The sequence below is a fragment of the Balaenoptera acutorostrata genome, chromosome 18 (genome assembly GCF_949987535.1).
Source record: "Balaenoptera acutorostrata chromosome 18, mBalAcu1.1, whole genome shotgun sequence".
Lineage (NCBI taxonomy): Eukaryota > Metazoa > Chordata > Mammalia > Artiodactyla > Balaenopteridae > Balaenoptera > Balaenoptera acutorostrata.
Window position 1 is genome coordinate 67,537,376 of NC_080081.1, and position 23,160 is coordinate 67,560,535.

Genomic DNA, 23,160 nt, shown 5'->3' on the forward strand with positions numbered 1-23,160 from the left:
TGCTTTATTGCCGTCATTAAACCATTAACCATGAAATAATACGACAGGTGAAATGCCATTCGTATGTGTCACTGGCATCACTTTCTCTAGGTTCATAAAATACAGTAATATTTGGTTTATTGCTTATATCCAGAAACACATGGCAAACATCCACCCACTTCATTTACTTTGGGTATTGAGCCTTCTAGAAACATTAGGAACAGTAACCAAGTAAAAGCCCTTTCTAAATAAAATAGAAGAAATTTTTTATATTCTACGTTAAATGTCACCAAATGGTATGGATCAAAATACAAAGCAAAATGAAAGGAAAAGTCACCCTTTCTTAAGAGCCTTAAAATGGATTTCAAGTGCTCATTTTCTTAAAGAACATAAAGAGCCACAAAGCCTGCAAAAAAACAATAAAGTTATTGAAAAGAGGACACCCCCGTTTTGTTGATTTAAAAGGCTGGAAAGGATTAAGGGGAACAAGAAGAGTAGAGGATAATTCGAGAGGAAACAGGCTCCATTTCTGTAGGAAACTTGCAGAAATAGTTACTCTGGGCAAGAGGGCTTCCTGTTACAAAGCGTATCCATTCCCAAAAGTGCCAATGACACCACGTCATGAAGCATCTTCACTGAGGTAGCCAGCAGCACCTCACAATCGATCCACTCTTTCTTTGCTCTCTACTGCACCTCCTTTTCCAGCTCAGTTTTCTGACATACAGATCTGGGTAGACTTTTCAGTTCAGTTTAGAATGATTAGATAGTCCCTTCCTCTTTCAAATCACTTTTGATTTTCCCAGAGAGTCTATGAGACAAAGTTTAGGATCTCCATTTTACTAATAAATGGATGACATTAAGAGAGAGAGATTTTCCCACATATCACAGTGAAAAAGTGGTGGAACTGATATTCTAATGGGTTTTCAAGTCCTTACACACTTTCTATTGCTACACCTTTGTCCTTTGGTTAATCAGGACTTTACTTTTTTAAGTGACAGGACCCCAACTCAAACTGGTTTAACAGAAAACAAAACTCAGATAAATCAACCAATAAAAGGGAAATGCACTGAATCACCTAAAAAGGATGGAGACATATAGAGCTCCTCTCAGGCTAAACTGGATCCAGAAACTCAATTGCTGCCTCTAGATCTCTTTTTCTCTGTATTCATCTTTCTCTCTGTCGTTATACATCTTCTTCTTTCTCTATCTCTTCTCTGTAATGCTGTCCTCAATCTATTCTACTGAGATTATGGAGACCAGGCTGAAGAGTCATTGTTTTCTCCACAAAGTGGGAGGTATGTCTCTCAGCGCCTCTAAACTTAAATGATCTTATCCCAGAAGCTTCAGAAGACAGGAAGGGTTTCACTTTTCATTACATGTAAATTCCAGGAAATAATTTGCCCATCCTGGGTCAAGAGCCCATCCCTTTGTTCAACCATTAAGGCCAGGGGATACATGCCCTTCTCTGTGTTGATAGTGGTGGGTTTCGTGTGAGTTTATAAAGCTTGGGAGAGGGAAGAGTATCTTGCCCTGTAAAAAGAGATAAGTTTAGAAAGCAGAAACGGACAGCTGCCTTTAGCCCTTAATTTTAATTCAATCACCAGAGCTGAAGACAGAATTTCTGTTCTTTAAAAATGATTATTAGTTATGGCTTCCTAAGCCCAACAAACACTGTTCTTGTTTTCCACTGAACCAAATTTATAACAATTACCTAGAAAATACAGTAAAAGAAATGTATTGAATAGTATCCTACTCTAGGAAAAAAACTATTTTGCTGAAACTAAATGAGAAAATCTTTTCAGCACTGGGTCTAGCTTTTCCTTTACATTCTAAAACCTGTGTCCAGAATGTAAAAGTTATTTGCCACAGGTAGAAATTCCAGCTTTAAAAAGAGAGCATTTGGTTAATTGCAGTATGTGCAAGAGTAGGAGTGGGTGAATGGGAAAAACCGATGCCTTTCCATTTAAAAAGGTTTTCATAATGGTTGTACTAGCCATTTCTCTTCGCCATTTATGTCACCAGTCCCGTTGTACCCTCTGTCCTTTTCCCTCTCTCTGGATACATTGTTTTCTGCTTGCCAAGTGTCAGTCTACCCTTTTCTTCCTACTGTGACATCTGAAGTACTTCAAGATCTCGTGATTTATTCTGGCTAAGAAATAATTAACACATAGTCTGTGCCATTATGGATGATATGACAGACATTTCTCAAAAGGTAAATGCAGATTCCAAGAGAAATCTTTATAATTATCTGACTTCTTAGAGGGAACAAAACTTTATGTTAAAGAAGCTAGAAAGAACACTGTTTTGCTATGTTTTATCATTTGATACCTTTCATGCTAAAAAAGGCTCATTTAAAAGAAGGAAATAAACATGGAACAAAGTGTTTTTGGAAAACAATAAAAGTGTACAGATTGTATAAGGAAAGCAAGGCTACTATTTTTCTTAAAGTGAATAGAACAGCAGTTCCTGCTTTAGGATAAGCTCATACACTTACTATGAATCACCAGGCTGATACAGAAGTCAGACAGATCGTACTTAGCATACATGGGAATCAGCAAATTAATCAGAGAAAATGTAATTTTGCAAAGAAGCAAATTCATATCATTGAATTGTTTGCTGCTTGCATGCATTACTCTATAAAGTCAGTATGTCTCCGTTAAAACATTTGTAACAGTGATTTGACGGTGGTGGGAGAAGCAGGGGTGGAAGGAGCAGCTTGCAATTGTCCCAGTAAGCATACTAGACTCCTTTCAGTTTTATTGTTCTTAGTTAAAATAAACTTTGTTGATATGATCAGGGGAATATGACCTGGGCTGTGGAATGGTTCTTTGCATCTCAGCAATATCCATATTTCTCTTTTATTAATTCTATTTTGTGGTCTAGTATTTTACACCATAACTAACCAGCTTACCCTGTTTTCTGCTACTTTTGCTCACGTATGCCTTTCCATTCATAATGCGCCAGCTGCTTTTTTCTCCGTTTTAGAGCATTGGCATCTGGGCTAACTAGTTTTATTATATGATCTTGAGGGACTTATTTCTTCTCATTTCTTCCCCTGTAAAACCTAGAAATGGAGTTAAATATCCTAGGGCTTTTTCTAGCTGATCACTTTAAAAGTCAATCATCTGTATCACATTTTTTGTGTCCATATGGAAAAGCGGTGTCTGGACACAGAGGTGTGAAACATAAATTTCCTCCTCAGCACCATCTAGAGGCCTATTGCATCAATTCTCATGTCATCCAGCCACTGCTCACTTTCACTGTTAATTATAAGAAACAGTTTTTGTTTGCCATTAACATTTTTTCATATTCAACTTTGAAAATTAATGATGAATTGATCTCACTAATAATGACCTGAACTGAACCTTTCAGATTATAAAGCTGAGCCCTATTCCTCAAGAACTGTCTTGCAAGGGAGGACACACAAAATGTGTGTCCTCCAGAGAGTGTCCCTTTATAAACCATGTCAACGAATTTTAAAATAAAATTATGTATTGCTTGAATCAAAATGACTTTAATTCTTAACACTGAATTCACTTTCTCTTGACCAGTTTTTTGCCTTTTGGAGTATGACTTGTGCTAAATGATTAAACAGTTCTCTCTCTTTTCCTGGTATTACTTTCAATTTATAAGGCTGTTCGTTACCAGTTTCTACTTGCAAGAACATTTCAACATTTAGTGTGAAAATAAAAAGATTTTTATGTCTGTACTCCATAGTGAACTTAGTAACTTTCCAGTAGAAATTATTTTGCTTGACTGATATCATACATATACATATATTTCCAAAGAACTCCTTAAAACTTGCAATTCTAGTGGGAGAAAAGACAATTGAAAGCATTATGTATGACATCTTAACAACTTCTAAATATCAAATGCATTTTGATAGTATTTATTTCTTTATTTTAATTTTATTTGCAGAAAGGCGGCTCAGAGTTGAGAAACGAAGACGTTTTAGATCACACTGGGAAGAGGCACTGAAAGTCATCAAAACAGAAGAAAGGAATTCTGGAATTTGGTTCAGAGTACGAGTTACATGCCCCGTGCACAGTCATTAATAACCCAGAGATCACACAGCACAGCTGGTATGCTTGACACTAATGTCACATTTACATATGGTTGTGCTAGTTGGAGCTGCTCAGGTAGGTGTGCTGCTTTTAGTCTTCCAGACTACCAATTTAGCCTCAACTTTTCTTACTGCAGTCTGTGGCCCAAGGAAGCACATATGATTTCCACATGAGAAACAGGAAGGCTCCAGATAACAGGTGCTTATTATCTTCTCTTTATTTCACAGCTCTGTTGCGTTGAGCGCTACATAAACTATTATTATTTTAATCATCCACTCCCTTCCATCCCAGAATTCATTAAATTGTTCTTTCTAAATCTTTATTTACCATAGATCCTTGAATACAAATCATCTGCTTCCTCTTTCTTTCATGAATAAGATTTAAATAGCAACACTGTAAAAGTAAAAGGTACTCCATCTAAAAATCAAGCTTTTTCCTATACATAGAATTTTATTATAAAAGCCTCTGAAACTAGTTCTACTACATATGGTTAATAATCTTGAAATAACATTTGGAACAGTAAGTAAAAAAATTCATGTGCCTAAATAAGTTGTAAAATTATTTCATTGTAGGGTAGATGGGTAATTGTGATATCGTTCTACATATTTTGTAAGAATGTTTCACTTACGTAATCAAAATTTGGTGAGATTATCATGCAAGATACTATTACTTCCAAGTTGCAGATGAGAAACCTGAGGTTTGTCAAATTTAGCAAACACGGCCAAGACCACACAGGTTTACCATATGTGGCATAAACCAAACTTTGTCCATGCCAATTGACGTTATAGAAATAAGATAATATTATCTTTACAAATATATTTTTGTAGTTCTCTAATAAGTACTTATATTCTTTAGAAAATCAACAATTTTCCTGACATGTAAAACATTTCTACAATAAAAATAATCATAACATGCTAATGCATAAGTAGTGGAGAGGATTAAGTCCATCTTGAGAAGGACCCAGCCTCTCCTTTTGAAGAACAACACTTTTGGCTATTCAAACACACACTCCAAACAGAACCAGCAAAACTCTCATAAATGGAAAAGATACTCCAAAAGAAACAAGCAAAAAAACAACAACATAACATTTCTTTCTCTAGAGAAGCTGAGGTGCTTTGTTATATTCCACTATATCAAACACTTATATCACGACCACAAGCACTTCACTGCTGGCTTCAGGCTGTGACACGAGACATGGCAGAGGCCACGCTTACAGCAGCTAATTTGAATTTAACCCAAAGGACCTCTGGCAGAAAAGTGACACCACTGATCTGAAACCATCATTGCGTGGTGATAGAATAATAAAATGCATCCATCCGTGAAAATGGGAGTATATATTTTTTTTATTTATTACATTCTTAAAGAACATCAGAGAGCTTGACACACTAGGGATAAATGAACTATTTCTAGGATATCGAAAGACCAGGTCTTTTCCTCCCTTTCACTCTCCCCCCACCCTTTGTCTTCTCTCCCTCTCTCCATCTTTATGTATTTTGCCCTTAGCAGCAACTAATAACTACTTTACCTTCTCCCAAATGAAATATGAAGATGGGTGCAACAAGAATAACCAAGACTACCAACAGAAAACAGCTACCTTGGCATTTAACACAGCTGTCAGCACAACTACGTGTATCATGTAGTCCAATTGAATCTTTGTTTTATTTCCATTTGTATACTTCGATTAATAACCCAGAAAAGGAACAATAACCTTCTCAGAGTCCTTAAGTAGCTTTTCATGTTATGCAGTGGTGGGATTGGGAGTCATAATTTCATTCTGATGAATGAAATAAAAAGTAATATCTAGGAGATGCAAACTAATCTTAAAGAACCTCAGTCAATGCCAGTTATGGATGCTTAGAGCTCACTCGTGAAAGAGTCACCGTTAAAAAAAGATGTCAAAAAAATACAATACACAGGTGGTAATTATTTCTAGGAATATGTGCTCATAATTTGTGTTCAATAATATTGTAAATTAGCCTTATGTTATTAAAAGCATTACATGTTTTTATTTGTCTGTTTGGTGGAGATCAGCAGTACACGTATAAGAGATGAAAAAATTTTTTCTAATGTTATGTGAATGGATTCTTGAGGCATAAGATAAAGCTTCCCGTGACAACATCACGCACAGAGCACATGATGCATTTAAAAAGGGCAGCATATCTCCAAGTGTTTAAATGGAAATGAAAATAAGGTTTTCTATAAAACTGTTAAATATCTTGAAAAATGGTTCTAATGGTGACTAAGAAATTTATTTTGAAGTTGCAGGTGAAGAATCTGAATTAAATTGTTTCATCAAATATGAGAACAGAGAAAAGCAATATTTCTAAGTATCTTTATTTCCTATAACATAATTTTTAATGTATTGATAGATAAATTCATAAATTAAATATGAATAGATATTTTTCAACATTATCTGCATGTTTTATATTCTAATGGACCAAATCAATGTTTTCAAACTTGTTATAGAGAAAAATAGGGTTTTACTTTGTATTTAGATTTACCATATATTTGATTCTATATATTATTTTGGTCTTATAATAATTTTGAAAACTTTTTTTTTCCTCAATTGAGTTTGTAGACTGAGAAACATACCTGGTACAATAGATGTTGATAAGAAAACTTCATATTTAAAGAGCAGTTAATTAAAACTCTCAACCTGATACAGCCAGCAGTATTTGAATTCAGGTATACTGGCTTCAATGCACATGTATGATTCATATATATGGTGTTGCTTCCTCAAGAAATTAAAATTTACTGAGGTAGTAAAACCCTTTACATATGACAAAATGTAAACTCTGGAAGTACCAAATGAATGTAACATTCTAAACATATTACATAAAAATTTAGAAGCAAAAGAATTTATTCTAGGTTGGGATTGTCAACAAAGAAGTATGTTGCCCAACTGTCCTGACTGGCCTAGGGCTGAGGAGTTTCCGTGGGTGCAAGACTTTCAGTGCTAAAATCAAGAATGTCTTGGGAAAACTAGGATAAGCTGATTACTCTACAAAGGGGTGAAATCATACAGGGTCATGAGTAACTCAGCAAAAGAAATTTGAGCTCCTTCAAGAATGAAAAAACAGAGAAGTTTGTGCCATGATTGGTATGTTAAGAAAAGGATGTACTTTTTTGATGGCATATATAATTGTTAACAAGGAATGCCGTTGCTTTGGGATCAGAAAGAATAAAACAAATTGGAATTCCCAGATTCCATTAGGGAAGCAGGGTTGATACAGAAATTACCAACAAGATACCGATGTTGGCTTTAATGACAAATCTCTGGTGACTGCTTTTGAGCACTGTGAACAATTAAATTCCATATCTTTATCTTATGCTACAGAGAAATATTTGTGTCCATTTCATAAGTAGAGCTGATTACACTTTCATAGGTTTTCTTCCGTTAAAAATAATTTGTGCTCACATAAAAACTACAGTTTTAGTGTTTACATATTGTGTTCTGTGTATTGTTCTTCTTAGAAGCTCTTAAAACAAGTTTCAGGAATTGAAAAGAAGGAATCAAATTTACTACATTTATTGAAGTCTTACTTTGCACTTTATAAATGCCACCACATTTAATGATCATAACAACCACAGAAAGCAAATACTCTTATGTTCATTTGCCAAATAAGGAACTGGAGTCGCAGAATGGTTAAGTTATTCTTGCCTAAGGTCACTTTGTTAGACAGGGGTAAAGGCAGGATTTGAACTCAGATATTCTGACTCTATAAGCCCATGTGCTCAGACACCATACAATATCCAATACGTGAAAAGAACATGAAGTAATTTAAAACTTTGCATCATAAAGAACTCATAAAAGATAAGATACCCGGGCTTCCCTGGTGGCGCAGTGGTTGAGAATCTGCCTGCCAAGGCGGGGAACACGGGTTCGAGCCCTGGTCTGGGAAGATCCCACATGCCGCGGAGCAACTAGGCCCGTGAACCACAATGACTGAGCCTGCGCGTCTGGAGCCTGTGCTCCGCAACAAGAGAGGCCGCGATAGTGAGAGGCCCGCGCACCGCGATGAAGAGGGGCCCCCGCTCGCCGCAACTAGAGAAAGCCCTCGCACAGAAACGAAGACCCAACACAGCCAAAAATAAACAAAAATTAAAAAAAAAAATTAAAAAAAAAAAAGATAAGATACCCAAGTTTCCTACTTTTGAGGACAAATGTATATCTGTGTGCTGAAACCTCAAAGCTATTTTTTGAGTTAGGAACTCAGAATTTATTCTATGACATAATTTCCCCTGGTTTGGTCCTATTTCCTACACAGCAGGACCCAGCTTTTCCAGCATAGTTGGAAGGATAGACAATCCAGACAATCCAGAACGAATTGCTCTTGCAGCTCTGAGGTCCTTGAATTTGCTTTTCTCTGCTTGAATTCACTGATGAATTGCAAACCTCTACGCTACTTTGTTCTGCACTGATACATTGCAAGAACTCCATCAAAATAAGTCTTAACTTTCTTGAATAGACCACATTTTTATTAACACTTTAGGAAATAGCTTCACCATCTGTGAAAAGTCAGAATATGAATATAGTTCTATGTAAACTAAAAAATAAAGCAACATACAACACTTACAATGGTAGGTACTAGAAGCAATTTACATTCATTATTTTACATTTGTTTACACAGATTTCTATACCAGTCCTACAGCGGAGGTAATATTATATTTCCCACTTTAGGAACAAAACACTGAGGCAGAGAGGTTAGGTGGTATGCCCAAAGCCATACAAAGATTATGTGGCAAAGCTCAAATTCAAACCTAGGCAGTCTGGTTGTAGAATATGTATTCTTGTCCACTTAACTGGCCATTTCACCTACTGTTCAAAGTAATTTGATCAGTTCATGTATTCTTTTTTTTTTTTATTTATTTATGTTTGGCTGCGTTGGGTCTTCGTTGCTGCATGCGGGCTTTCTCTAGTTGCGGCGAGCAGGGGCTCCTCTTCGTTGTGGTGCGTGGGCTTCTCATTGTGGTGGCTTCTCTTGTTGTGGAGCATGGGATCTAGGCACGTGGGCTTCAGTAGTTGTGGCTCACGGGCTCAGTAGTTGTGGCACAAGGCTTAGTTGCTCCACGGCATGTGGGATCTTCCAGGACAAGGGATCGAATCCATATCCCCTGCATTGGCAGGCAGATTCTTAACCACTGTGCCACCAGGGAAGTCCCCAGTTTATGTATTTTTAATCAATTATCTAGAAACTAAAGGCTGACACTCAGCAGTAATTGGGTTCCTGCTATGAGTTAGGCATAACCCATAACCTAAATATTACTTCCTGACATATTATTTCATTTGATACTGTAAGAAAGATAAGAGCCATTCCATTTAACATTCAGTTATTTTCTCAGAAACTTATGATCCTTATAAAAAACAGTAAAGACTCAAATAAATCAAGACATACAATGGTAAGGAGAAGGGTCTTTAACCAAAAACAGGATGCTATTTTTTCTTTTTCATATATGGTCTGATTTAAAAGACTAGGTAAGGGAAGACCTTCAATATGGCAGAGGAGTAAGACGTGGAGATCACCTTCCTCCCCACAAATACATCAGAAATACATCTACATGTGGAACAACTCCTACAGAACACCTACTGAATGCTAGCAGAAGACCTCAGACTTCCCAAAAGGCAAGAAACTCCCCATGTACCTGGGTAGGGCAAAAGAAAAAAGAAATAACAGAGACAAAAGAATAGGGACAGTACCTGCACCTCTGGGAGGGAGCTGTGAAGGAGGAAAGGTTTCCACACACTAGGAGCCCCTTCGCGGGCAGAGACTGCGGGTGGCAGAGGGGGGAAGCTTCGGAGCCACGGAGGAGAGCGCAGCCACAGGGGTGCAGAGGGCAAAGCGGAGAGATTCCCGCACAGAGGCTCGGCGCCGAGCAGCGCTCACCAGCCCGAGAGGCTTGTCTGCTCACCCGCCGGGGCGGGCGGGGCTGGGAGCTGAGGCTCGGGCTTCGGTCGGATCTCAGGGAGAGGACTGGGGTTGGCTGCGTGGACACAGCCTGAAGGGGTTAGCGCACCACAGCTAGCCGGGAGGGAGTCCAGGAAAAAGTCTGCAGCTGCCGAAGAGGCAAGAGACTTTTTCTTGCCTCTTTGTTTCCTGGTGCGGGAGGAGAGGGGATTCAGAGCGCCGCTTAAAGGAGCTCCAGAGACGGGCACGAGCCGCGGCTACCAGCACGGACGCCAGAGACGGGCATGACACGCTAAGGCTGCTGCTGCCGCCACCAAGAAGCCTGCGTGCGAGCACAGGTCACTCTCCACACCGCCCCTCCCGGGAGCCTGTGCAGCCCGCCACTGCCAAGGACAACATCCCCGGGAGAACGCACTGCGCGCCTCGAGCTGGTGCAACGTCACGACGCCTCTGCCGCCGCAGGCTCGCCCCGCCTCCTCTGTACCCCTCCCTCCCCGCGGCCTGAGTGAGCCAGAGCCCCCGAAGCAGCTGCGCCTTTAACCCCGTCCTGTCTGGGCGGGGAACAGACACCCTCAGGTGACCTACACGCAGAGGCTTGGCCAAATCCAAAGCTGAACCCTGGGAGCTGTGCGAAAAAGAAGAGAAAGGGAAATCTCTCCCAGCAGCCTCAGAAGCAGCGGATTAAAGCTCCACAAACAACTTGATGTACCTGCATCTGTGGAATACCTGAATAGACAACGAATCATCCCAAATTGAGGAGGTGGACTTTGGGAGCAACTGTAGACTTGGGATCTGCTCTCTGCATCTAAGTTGTTTCTGGTCTTATGTTTATCTTAGTTTAGTATTTAGAGTTTATTATTGGTAGGTTTGTTTATTGACTTGGTTGCTCTCTTCCTTTTTTTAAAATATATATAGATATATATATATATTTCCTTTTTCTCTTTTTATGAGTGTGTATGTGTATGCTTCTTTGTGTCATTTTTGTCTGTAAAGCTTTCCTTTTACCATTTGTCCTAGGGCTCTGTCAGTCCATCTTTTTTTTTTTTTTTTTTGCATAGTTTTTAGCACTTGTTATCATTGGTAGATTTGTTTTTTGGTTTGTTTGCTCTCTTCTTTCTTTATTTCTTTTTTAAAATTACTTTTCAATTTTTTTATTTTTAATAATTAAAAAATTTTTTTTATCTTAATAATTTTTATTTTAATTTATGTATTTATTTTCTTTCTTTTTTTCTCCCTTTTCTTCTGAGCCATGTGGCTGACAGGGTCTTCGTGCTCCGGCCGGGTGTCAGGCCTGTGCCTCTGAGGTGGGAGAGCCGAGTCCAGGATATTGGTCCACCAGAGACCTCCCGGCTCCATGTAATATCAAATGGTGAATGCTTGCCCAGAGATCTCCATCTCAATGCTAAGACCAGGCTCCACCCAACAACCAGCAAGCTACAGTGCTGGACACCCTATGCCAAACAACTAGCAAGACAGGAACACAACCAAAACCATTATCAGAGAGGCTGCCTAAAATCATAATAAGGTCACAGGCACCCCAAAACACACACCACCAGACACGGTCTTGCCCAACAGAAAGACAAGATCCAGCCTCATCCACCAGAACACAGGCACCAGTCCCCTCCACCAAGGAGCCTACACAACCCACCAAACCAACCTTAGCCCCTGGGGGCAGACACCAAAAACAACGGAAAGTACAAACCTGCAGCCTGCAAAAAGGAGACCCCAAACTCAGTAAGTAAAGCAAAATGAGAAGACAGAGAAACACACAGCAGATGAAGGAGCAAGGTAAAAACCCACCAGACCAAACAAATGAAAAAGAAATAGGCAGTCTACCTGAAAAAGAATTCAGAGTAATGATAGTAAAGATGATCCAAAATCATGGAAATAAAATGGAGAAAATACAAGAAATGTTTAACAAGGACCTAGAAGAACTGCAGAACAAACAAACAATGACGAACAACACAGTAAATGAAATTAAAAATTCTCTAGAAGGAATCAATAGCAGAATAACTGAGGCAGAAGAACGGATAAGTGATCTGGAAGATAAAATATTGGAAATAACTACCACAGAGCAGAATAAAGAAAAAAGAATGATTGAGGACAGTCTCAGAGACATCTGGGACAATATTAAATGCACCAACATTCGAATTATAGGGGTCCCAGAAGACGAAGAGAAAAAGAAAGGGACTGAGAAAATATTTGAAGAGATTATAGTTGAAAACTTCCCTAATATGGGAAAGAAAATAGTCAATCAAGTCCAGGAAGCACAGAGAGTCCCATACAGGATAAATCCAAAGAGAAACATGCCAAGACACATATTAATCAAACTATCAAAAATTAAACACAAAGAAAAAATACTAAAAGCAGCAAGGGAAAAACAACAAATAACTTACAAGGGAATCCCCATAAGGTTAACAGCTGATCTTTCAGCAGAAACTCTGCAAGCCAGAAGGGAGTGGCAGGACATATTTAAAGTGATGAAAGGAAAAACCTACAACCAAGATTACTCTACCCAGCAAGGATCTCATTCAGGTTTGATGAAGAAATTAAAACATTTACAGACAAGCACAGCTAAGAGAATTCAGCACCACCAACCAGCTTTACAACAAATGCTAATGGAACTTCTCTAGGCAGGAAACACAAGAGAAGGAAAAGACCTACAATAACAAACCCAAAACAATTAAGAAAATGGTAATAGGAACTTACATATCGATAACTACCTTAAATGTAAATGGATTAAATGCTCAAACCAAAAGACATAGATTGCCTGAATGGATACAAAAACAAGACCTGTATATATGCTGTCTACAAGAGACCCCCTTCAGAACTAGGGACACATACAGACTGAAAGTGAGGGGATGGAAAAAGATATTCCATGCAAATGGAAATCAAAAGAAAGCTGGAGTAGCAACTCCCATATAGTCTATCAAAATAGACTTTAAATTTTTTAATTTATTTATTTATTTATGGCTGCATTGGGTCTTCGTTTCTGTGCGAGGGCTTTCTCCCGTTGCGGCAAGCGGGGGCCACTCTTCATTGCGGTGCGCGGGCCTCTCACCATCGCGGCCTCTCCTGCTGCGGAGCACAAGCTCCAGACGCGCAGGCTCAGCAGTCGTGGCCCACGGGCCCAGCCGCTCCGCGGCATGCGGGATCCTCCCAGACCAGGGCTCGAACCCGTGTCCCCTGCATTGGCAGGCAGATTCTCAACCACTGCGCCACCAGGGAAGCCCTCAAAATAGACTTTAAAATAGAGACTATTACAAGAGACAAAGAAGGACACTACATAATGATCAAGGGATCAATCCAAGAAGAAGATATCACAATTGTAAATATTTATGCACCCAACATAGGAGCACCTCAATACATAAGGCAAATGCTAACAGCCATAAAAAGGGAAATCGACAGTAACACAATCATAGTAGGGGACTTTAACAACCTAATTTCACCAGTGGACAGATCATCCAAAATGAAAATAAATAAGGAAACAGAAGCTTTAAATGTTACATAAAACAAGATGGACTTAACTGATATTTATAGGACATTCCATCCAGAAACAATAGAAAACACTTTCTTCTCAAGTGCTCATGGAACATTCTCCAGGAGAGAACATATCTTGGGTCACAAATCAAGCCTTGGTAAATTTAAGAAAATTGAAATGGTATCAAGTATCTTTTCTGGCCACAATGCTATGAGACTAGATATCAATTACAGGAAAAAATCGGTAAAAAATACAATTACATGGAGGCTAAACAGTACACTACTAAATAACCAAGAGATCACTGAAGAAATCAAAGAGGAAATCAAAAAATACCTAGAAACAAATGACAAGGAAAACACGATGACCCAAAACCTATGGGATGCAGCAAAAGCAGTTCTAAGAGGGAAGCTTATAGCAATACAATCCTACCTCAAGAAACAAGAAACATTTCAAATAAACAACCTAATCTTACACCTAAAGCAATTAGAGAAAGAAGAACAAAAAACCCGAAAGTTAGCAGAAGGAAAGAAATCATAAAGATCAGACCAGAAATAAATGAAAAAGAAATGAAGGAAATGATAGCAAAGATCAATGAAACAAAAAGCTGGTTCTTTGAGAAGATAAACAAAATTGGTAAACCATTAGCCAGACTCATCAAGAAATAAAGGGAGAAGATCAAATCAATAGAATTAGAAATGAAAAAGAAGTAACAACTGACACTGCAGAAATACAAAGGATCGTGAGAGATTACTATAAGCAACTATATGCCAATAAAATGGACAACCTGGAAGAAATGGACAGATTCTTAGAAATGCACAACCTTCTGAGACTGAACCAGGAAAAAATAGAAAATATAAACAGACCAATCACCAGCACTGAAATTGAGACTGTGATTAAAAATCTTCCAACAAACAAAAGCCCAGGACCAGATGGCTTCACAGGCGAATTCTATCAAACATTTAGAGAAGAGCTAACACCTATCCTTCTCAAACCCTTCCAAAATATAGCAGAGGGAGGAACACTCCCAAACTCATTCTATGAGGCCACCATCACCCTGATACCAAAACCAGACAAAGATGTCACAGAGAAAGAAAACTACAGGCCAATATCACTGATGAACATAGATGCAAACATCCTCAAAAAAATACTAGCAAACACTATCCAACAGCAAGTAAAAAGATCATACACCATGATCAAGTGGGGTTTATCCCAGGAATGCAAGATTCTTCCATATACACAAATCAATCAATGTGATAAAACATATTAACAAATTGAAGGAGAAAAACCATATGATCATCTCAATAGATGCAGAGAAAGCTTTCGACAAAATTCAACACCCATTTATGATAAAAACTCTCCAGAAAGTAGGTATAGAGGCAACTTACCTCAACATAATAAAGACCATATATGACAAACCCACAGCCAACATCGTTCTCAATGGTGAAAAACTGAAACCATTTCCTCTAAGATCAGGAACAAGACAAGGTAGTCCACTCTCACCACTATTATTCAACATAGTTTTGGAAGTTTTAGGCACAGCAATCAGAGAAGAAAAAGAAATAAAAGGAATCCAAATCAGAAAAGAAGAACTAAACCTGTCACTGTTTGCAGATGACATGATACTATACATAGAAAATCCTAAAGTTGCTACCAGAAAACTACTAGAGCTAATCAATGAATTTGGTGAAGTAGCAGGATACAAAATTAATGCACAGAAGTCTCTTGCATTCCTATACACTAATGATGAAAAATCTGAAAGAGAAATTAAGGAAACACTCCCATTTACCATTGCAACAAAAAGAGTAAAATACCTAGGAATAAACCTACCTAAGGAGACAAAAGACCTGTATGCAGAAAATTATAAGACACTGATGAAAGATATTAAAGATGATACAAACCAATGGAGAGATATACCATGTTCTTGGATTGGAAGTATCAACATTGTGAAAATGACTATACTACCCAAAGCAATCTACAGATTCAATGCAATCCCTATCAAACTACCAATGGCATTTTTCAAAGACGTAGAACAAAAAATTTCACAATTTGTATGGAAACACAAAAGACCCCAAATAGCCAAAGCAATCTTGAGAAAGAAAAATGGAGCTGGAGGAATCAGGCTCCCAGACTTCAGACTATACTACAAACCTACAGTAATCAAGACAGTATGGTACTGGCACAAAAACAGAAATTTAGACCAATGGAACAGGAAAGCCCAGAGATAAACCCACACACATGTGGTCACCTTATCTTTGATAAAGGAGGCAAGAATATACAGTGGAGAAAAGACAGCCTATTCAATAAGTGGTGCTGGAAAAACTGGACAGCTACATGTAAAAGAATGAAATTAGAACACTCCCTAACACCATACACAAAAATAAACTCAAAATGGATTAAAGATCTAAATGTAAGGCCAGACACTATCAAACTCTTAGGGGAAAACATAGGCAGAACACTCCATGACATAAATCACAGCAAGATCCTTTTTGACCCACTTTCTAGAGAAATGGAAATAAAAACAAGAGTAAACAAATGGGACCTAATGAAACTTAAAAGCTTTTGCACAGCAAAGGAAACCATAAACAAGACGAAAAGACAGTCCTCAGAATGGGAGAAAATATTTGCAAATGAAGCAACTGACAAAGGATTAATCTCCAAAATTTACAAGCAGCTCATGCAGCTCAATATCAGAAAAACAAACAACCCAATCCAAAAATGGACAGAAGACCTAAATAGACATTTATCCAAAGAAGATATACAGATTGCCAACAAACACATGAAAGGATGTTCAACAACACTAATCATGCAAATCAAAACTACAATGAGGTATCACCTCAAACCAGTCAGAATGGCCATCATAAAAATACTACAAACAATAAATGCTGGAGAGGGTGTGGAGAAAAGGGAACCCTCTTGCACTGTTGGTGGGAATGTAAATTGATACAGCCACTATGGAGAACAGTATGGAAGTTCCTTAAAAAGCTAAAAATAGAACCATACAACCCAGTAATCCCACTAATGGGCATACACCCTGAGAAAACCATAATTCAAAATGAGGCATGTACCACAATGTTCATTGCAGCTCTATTTACAATAGCCAGGACATGGAAGCAACCTAAGTGTCCATCAGCAGATGAATGGATAAAGAAGATGTGACACATATATACAATGGAATATTACTCATCCATAAAAAGAAACAAAATTGAATTATTTGTAGTGAGGAGGATGAACCTAGAGTCTGTCATGCAGAGTGAAGTCAGAAAGAGAAAAACAAATACCGTATGCTAACATATATATGGAATCTAAAAAAAATAAGTGGTTTTGAAGAACCCAGGGGCAGGACAGGAATAAAGACTCAGACACAGAGAATGGACTTGAGGACACCAGCAGGGGAAAGGGTAAGCTGGGACGAAGTGAGAGAGTGGCATGGACATATATACACTACCAAATGTAAAATAGATAGCTAGTGGGAAGCAGCTGCATAGCACAGGGAGATCAGCTCTGTGCTCTGTGACCACCTAGAGGGGTGGGATAGGGAGGGTGGGAGGGAGACGCAAGAAGGAGGAGATATGGGGCTATGTGTATATGTGTAGCTGATTCACATTGTTATACAGCAGAAACTAACACACCACTGTGAAGCAATTATACTCCAATAAAGATGTTAAAAAATAAAAATAACAATAAAATAAAAGACCAGGTAAAATGTTCAGGCTTGAAATAACATCTGCTAGCAGCTCTTTTACAACTTCCATTAACTTTCCCAAAATTCATGTATCAGAGAAGAGATTTCATAACAATGTTGATCTTATGTAGGACTAACTGTTGCTCTGTCACCAGAATGTGGAAGGATTTCCGCTAAATTAAAAAATTATGGAACAGAACATGAATTGTACAAGAAAATTGATGTTGCACCAGTGCTTTGCTTTAGGAATTGTGCAAAGCTATCCTGCTGAAATCAGGAGGAAGGTCCTTCAGCCAGGTCTCATTATCTCCTTCCTTTTTGAAAATTAGTATGCGTTATGTGTATTGGTGTGCTTTAGTAACCATTAGGAAAGTGGGATTCTGCAAGTCTACTCCTTCTGTTTCTTGAGGCAGCTAAAATATCTCTCTCAGGTTCCCCAATGGTATATACTTCTGTTCTAGATCTAGGAAAAGACTTCAACCTCCAGAACATGACTAAGCAAGAATTTGTGGAAGAGAGTGTTACCGAGTCCAAGCACGTACTGCTCAAAGCTCAACAGGTCAATAAATCAAGAGACGAGGTGTTGGGGCAAGGAATAACGAGTGACTTTATTCAAAAAGCCAGCAGACTGAGAAGATGGTGGACTGGTGTCCCAAAGAACCATCTTACTCGAGTTAGAATTCAAGCTTCTTTTATACTAAAAGGGAGGGAATGTGGCTGGCTGCTGCAAACTTCCTGGTGCTGGAATCCTTTGTTCCTGCAGCTGTCACAACGTTCCTGTAAACCTCTAACAAGACACAGATTATTTTCTGTTATGCAGTGTTCATCTCTATATGAATTGGAAGGTGTTATAACTTTAAAGATCAAGACTGGGAGGCAGAGCCTTGAGAATGGGCTCTCATGTATATTTCAGGCTACGGGCCACATTCTTTCACAAAGGTGCAGAGCCAGCATGACTGAGACAGGCAACAGAGCACGAGGGTTAGAGCTAAAGGAATAGATCCAATATGGAGTCAGGTTTGTTCTTCTCTGTTACAAGAGTAGTTAATGAAGGTGAACTGTACGCCGTGAAAATGTTTCCAGGTTAGGGTGGAGAACACAGAGGTTCTGGGATAAGTAGTGCACTTGGGATAGGAGTCTGCTACGTACCATATGTGATGGAGTGCTAGGCTGAGGGTAGGAGGGTAAACAATTATCCATCTTAGGGGCAGCAGAGCCTCATTCGTTGATGGGTACTGATAATGCTGACATCAGTCAACAATTATTGAGCCTGTATATGTGCTCATCCCTGCTACTATCATTTTACAGGTATTAGTTCATGTCATCCAGACAATTATGGCTTTCACTGGCCGTACCCATCTAGACATTGGGAACTGATGGGGGAGCTAGCCAACACCATCCTTCCAGCTGTGGTATTTAGTAACCGACCAACTCCAAAAAGGATAGGGAATGAGAAAAAAGGAAATTTGGGGCTAATTCATAAAAATGGAGGTATCAGTAGAAGAGTAGATAGCTCAGAAAGAGGCATTGGCAAAAGAATCTGGTTTATAATAAAGGTGACATTATCAATCAGTGTGGAAAGAAAGAAGTCGTTCATGAATTGCCAGTTATAGTAAATAGTTCTGGTTCCCTATTTTGTCAGAGAGAAACATTAGATCTTCACTAAATAATGCATGCTAAAATAATTCCCATATATGTTAGAATTCAATGTAATGAAATGAATAGGCAAAATCTACATATTGTATACGCTGTGTTGATAATTGCCATAAGTGCTTTACATATAAAAATGCTTTGGTCCTCATAACAAGTTCCTATGAGGTAGGAACAATGATTTCACTCTTTCACAGGTAAGAAAACCAGCGTGGAGAGAGGTTAAGTAACACTGTACAAGGTCACACAGCTTATCTGTTCCAATAGCCGTCTCAGACTTAACATGTCCACAAGCAAATTCCTAATCTTCTTTCTAAAAAATAACATATACCATCCTCTATCATCTCCATCTCACAACATTATTTACTTAGAGTCATCTAGTTACTCAAGTCAAAAATCTCATAGCCATCCTTAACTCTTCTTACAACCTGCACACAAGCATTTTGGAAAATGTGAGTGGATCTAAGTTGGTCCACACCCTATTTCCTAGCTTATTTCATCTCCTAAGTGGTCTCCCTGCTCCCACCCTTGTTTTTCCACAGTCTATTCTCACTGAAGCAGCCAGAATAATCCCTTAAAACGTAAATCAGATCAGGTTACTCCTCTACCTGAAGATTGCTCCCCAGTGAATCCCCATAGCCAGCTCTCCAACCTTCAAGTCTTTGCTCAAATGTCTCCATAATAATGAAGGCTACCCTGACAATGTGTCTAAAATTGTGACCCACCATCACCATCTGCCCCCACCAGCACTTCTAATCCCCATATTTCACTCTTTTAATCCCTCTCTGATATCACATATAATTTATTTAATATACTTATTATTTTTTGTTTGTCTTCCCTAAAGTATAAGTTCTGCACGGGCATGATCTTATCTGTTTCATTCATAGATATATGCTAAGCACCTAGCACAGTGCTTCACCCTTAATACAGACTCCATAAATATTTGTTGAATGAATGTTGGGACTAGGACTTCAAACGTAGGCAGCATGAATCTAGAGTCCATAAAATTAATGACTAAGCAGCTCCAGAAAAATAAAATTATTTTTTTAAATGTTCAAAAAATCGGTGAACATGGGAAGGGAAAATGCTTTAGGAATATTAAAGTACTAAAAGAAATTATTCAGGAAAAAATGTGACAGTTAAAAGTATATAAGAATTAAACCGTTTTTAAAATATAACGTTATCCAAGATGTTAGCAATAAGTAAAAATGAGAAATATCTACTATACATGTGGTAACCTATTACAAATCAAATGGGGAAAAAACCTTCAAACCCCTATAAGTATTAAAAAGATATATAAACTCACAAGAAAAGAAACAAATAGAAAAGCATAATATATAGAAATTCACATTGTCTAATAATACAACTCATTACATTGAGGTGTCATTTTTAAAAAATAGGAAGTCAGCAAAAATACAGAAAGAAAAGAGGGAAAAAAAGACTATGTATACCCCGTGTTGATGAGGGCTCAATAAATCATATATAACATCTATCATGAGCTTTAAGATATTCCTGCATTTTGATACAGTGGCTCTATTTCTAAAAATCTACTCTGAGGACGTAATCGGATGTGTAGAGAAAAGTATGCGTACAAAGGCTTTCATCAAAGTCTCAGAATAAGGAATAATACTGTAAAAACAAACCATACTTTCCAGACTTGAGAAATACTTAAGTATTTCATGCAAATGTATAGTAATCCATTAAAATGAATGTTTTTGAAGAAAACTTGGAAACATAGAAAATAACTTTTTTTTAAAGGCGGGTGAACAGTTATGATGATAGCATGGTCTATGATGGTTGGATCAAAGCCTAGTTACAACTGGAGGATGCAAAAACCTAGAGCAGGGGTCACAGTCTATTAGGCAACCTGATCAGACCCTTCAGTGAAGGGCCTTGGGTGAGCCTAGTGCCAAATCATGGAGACTCCTGGTCACATAGGCAGAAAGGTCACTTGGGCTTCAAAGACAATGCTAACTTATTTCCCAGATTTGCCTAAGGTAAGTAAAGGCGATTATCATGTAATGATGATGATGATGGCATCACTATATAGAGAGTATTATATATATATATAAAATCACATATATATGTATATCACATAAAATCCTGATAGTGACACACGTAAAAAAATAAATTTTCCAAATACCTTTTCCAATAACCTCTCTTTGTGATTGCCTTTAAGTCTGAGATACAGCAGCTTTGGAAGAGAGTTCTTCACATGTTAGTAATCAACTCCAAAGTGGAAGAATAATTTTTAGAAAGAAGTTGAAAGTTCCTGAAACAATTGTAATTCCAGTTCCATGATACATTTTAGCTATGAATAAATAGGCATTGTAGAGAATAGTTTCACCGCTATCATTTCTGGGGTCACTCAATTATCTCTTGCTAATTTCAAAATGAGCACTTTCTTGTTTTTCTGACTAAGATACTAAAAAGAAATTTCAAGTAACCATTTGACCTTTTATTGTAAATTTCTGTGACTTCAGTGAATTGCATTTTAAGTGCAATGCCAGTTTGTGGAATGATGTCACGTTTGTATTTTAAAATTTATACAAAAGCAAATTGTCCTTCTATTGCTAATGACTGTAGAATACACAGTTCAGTGTTGTTTAAATAGAGATTTCAAATAACTTTCTTGTAATCGTTAATCATTTTAGCAGGTGGCATGAGGTCAGCAATCAATAAGCACGTGAAAGTGTTGCAAATGAGGCTCAGGGATCAATAGAACATTCCTCTTCCCATGGAAACACAGCCTACTCAGATGGTTGTCCTCGCTGTTCCTTTCTGTTTTGTATTTATGGTAGATTCACAGGCACATTTTTTATGGAAAAACTGCCAAATTAGGGAAATTGACAAAATGCATCTCACCAACATCATGACAGAGATGGCATTTGTTATAAAGAACATATCCTGAGAGAGGCCGGAGCAGGCATATAATTTGGTACAGAGGCTAAGGTTGCAAAGTAAAATTCTCAGCCTTTAATGGGGATGTGTCGTCACTGATCCACTTTCTTTTGCATGTATTTTTAAATGTATTACAAAGGCATACACTCATCTTAGTATGTGGAATTCTGTTACGGGTTTATTTTAAAAGACACACACTTAAATATGTAGGCTTTTGTTTATCAGGCTGAGACAAAACATTACCTTAATAAACGTCAGCTTCACTTTTGTTTCTTAGGCATTAAAACATTTTAATTACTGATAATTAATGGGAATATAAGTTGTTTCATGAAAAAATACAAAAATATTTACTGCTCCATTGCATAAAATAGATTTTCATATATACTGTCCTCCCCCTCCCTTGTTAGGCAGAAAGTAGATTTGTATTCATTATAAAGTTCATTACCGTGTCTACAGATACATGTGTTCCTGCATATTTCATAAATGTCATTGTTTAACATAAAACATTTTACAAACTGTTTAAAAATGTTAAAGTACTTTTGTGGTAAAGAAGTAAAAAGAGAGAGATTCGAGGAAAGAAAGGAATCCCTTTGTTGTTTGAGCCTTTAATTATTGTCTGGAGAGATATTATAGGAACCACATTTGCTTCTGTGTACCTCAGTATCTGTAGGAGATGACCTAGAAATTTACAACAGGGGTCAAGCCTGGGCTTGAGATAAACCCATGAGAAGAGCCGTAAGCTAGAGAGAAAGAAAGTTTAGAAATAAGAAAAGTGATTTTTTTAAAAAAGCAGCATGCACATCACCCCAGGGGGTGATCTCTAGCAATATCCTCTTTACTCATGTAAGTACTCAAAAAGAAAAAGAAAACAAACAAGCAAAAAACCCCTCAACTCTTGTGAACTTAGGAGGAAAATATAAAAGACAGCCAAGAAGCAAATTCTCTAATGTTGCACTTTGCAGTCTGCGTAGGGGTCCCGCCTATCCTTGACTCCCTTGGGGGAGTATTTCCTGGGCAGAAACTGGTCCTCCCCGCAGTCGCCAGAGCACTGATTCCCAGAAGGTGTAACGACGCGTGTGGCTGGGACAGGGAGAAAGGGTTGCCACTCATCTGTTGCACAAGCGCGAAGCTGGAGCAGGCATCTGCTGGGACGCAACGGGCGACCAGCAGCACACCCCAGGGCTTTTGGAAGATAATAGGAATCAAGTAGAACCCGAGGGTGTCAAGTCGGGTAATCGCTAATCGCTAGCTAAGATTCCGCGTGGACGCCACTCTCTGTTTTACAAATGGACTCTCCAGTCCCTGGGTCGTGACCAACAAAGCCTCCGTGAGTGACAAGCTGGGAACCACCGCGTCGCAGTGGCAAGCAAGTAAGTTATTGCCAACTTTGCCGATATATATCATTTTCCTCTAAACACTTTGATTTTATTCTCAGGTGTGACCATTAAAGTGATTGCCAAAAGATAACTTTTATCCTGAAATCTCAGTACGCTGATG

General features: G+C 38.3%; 1 protein-coding gene across 1 annotated transcript in view; it reads left to right on the forward strand.

The window, feature by feature from the left end:
- Positions 1-22,730: 22,730 nt before the first annotated feature.
- The window catches only part of TRPC4 (transient receptor potential cation channel subfamily C member 4), a 163,404-nt gene continuing 162,974 nt past the window's right edge, over positions 22,731-23,160 (forward strand). The window contains exon 1 of the mRNA XM_057532913.1: positions 22,731-23,033. The gene's annotated coding sequence lies outside the window, so the exon portion shown is untranslated. The remainder of the gene's footprint in view (positions 23,034-23,160) is intronic.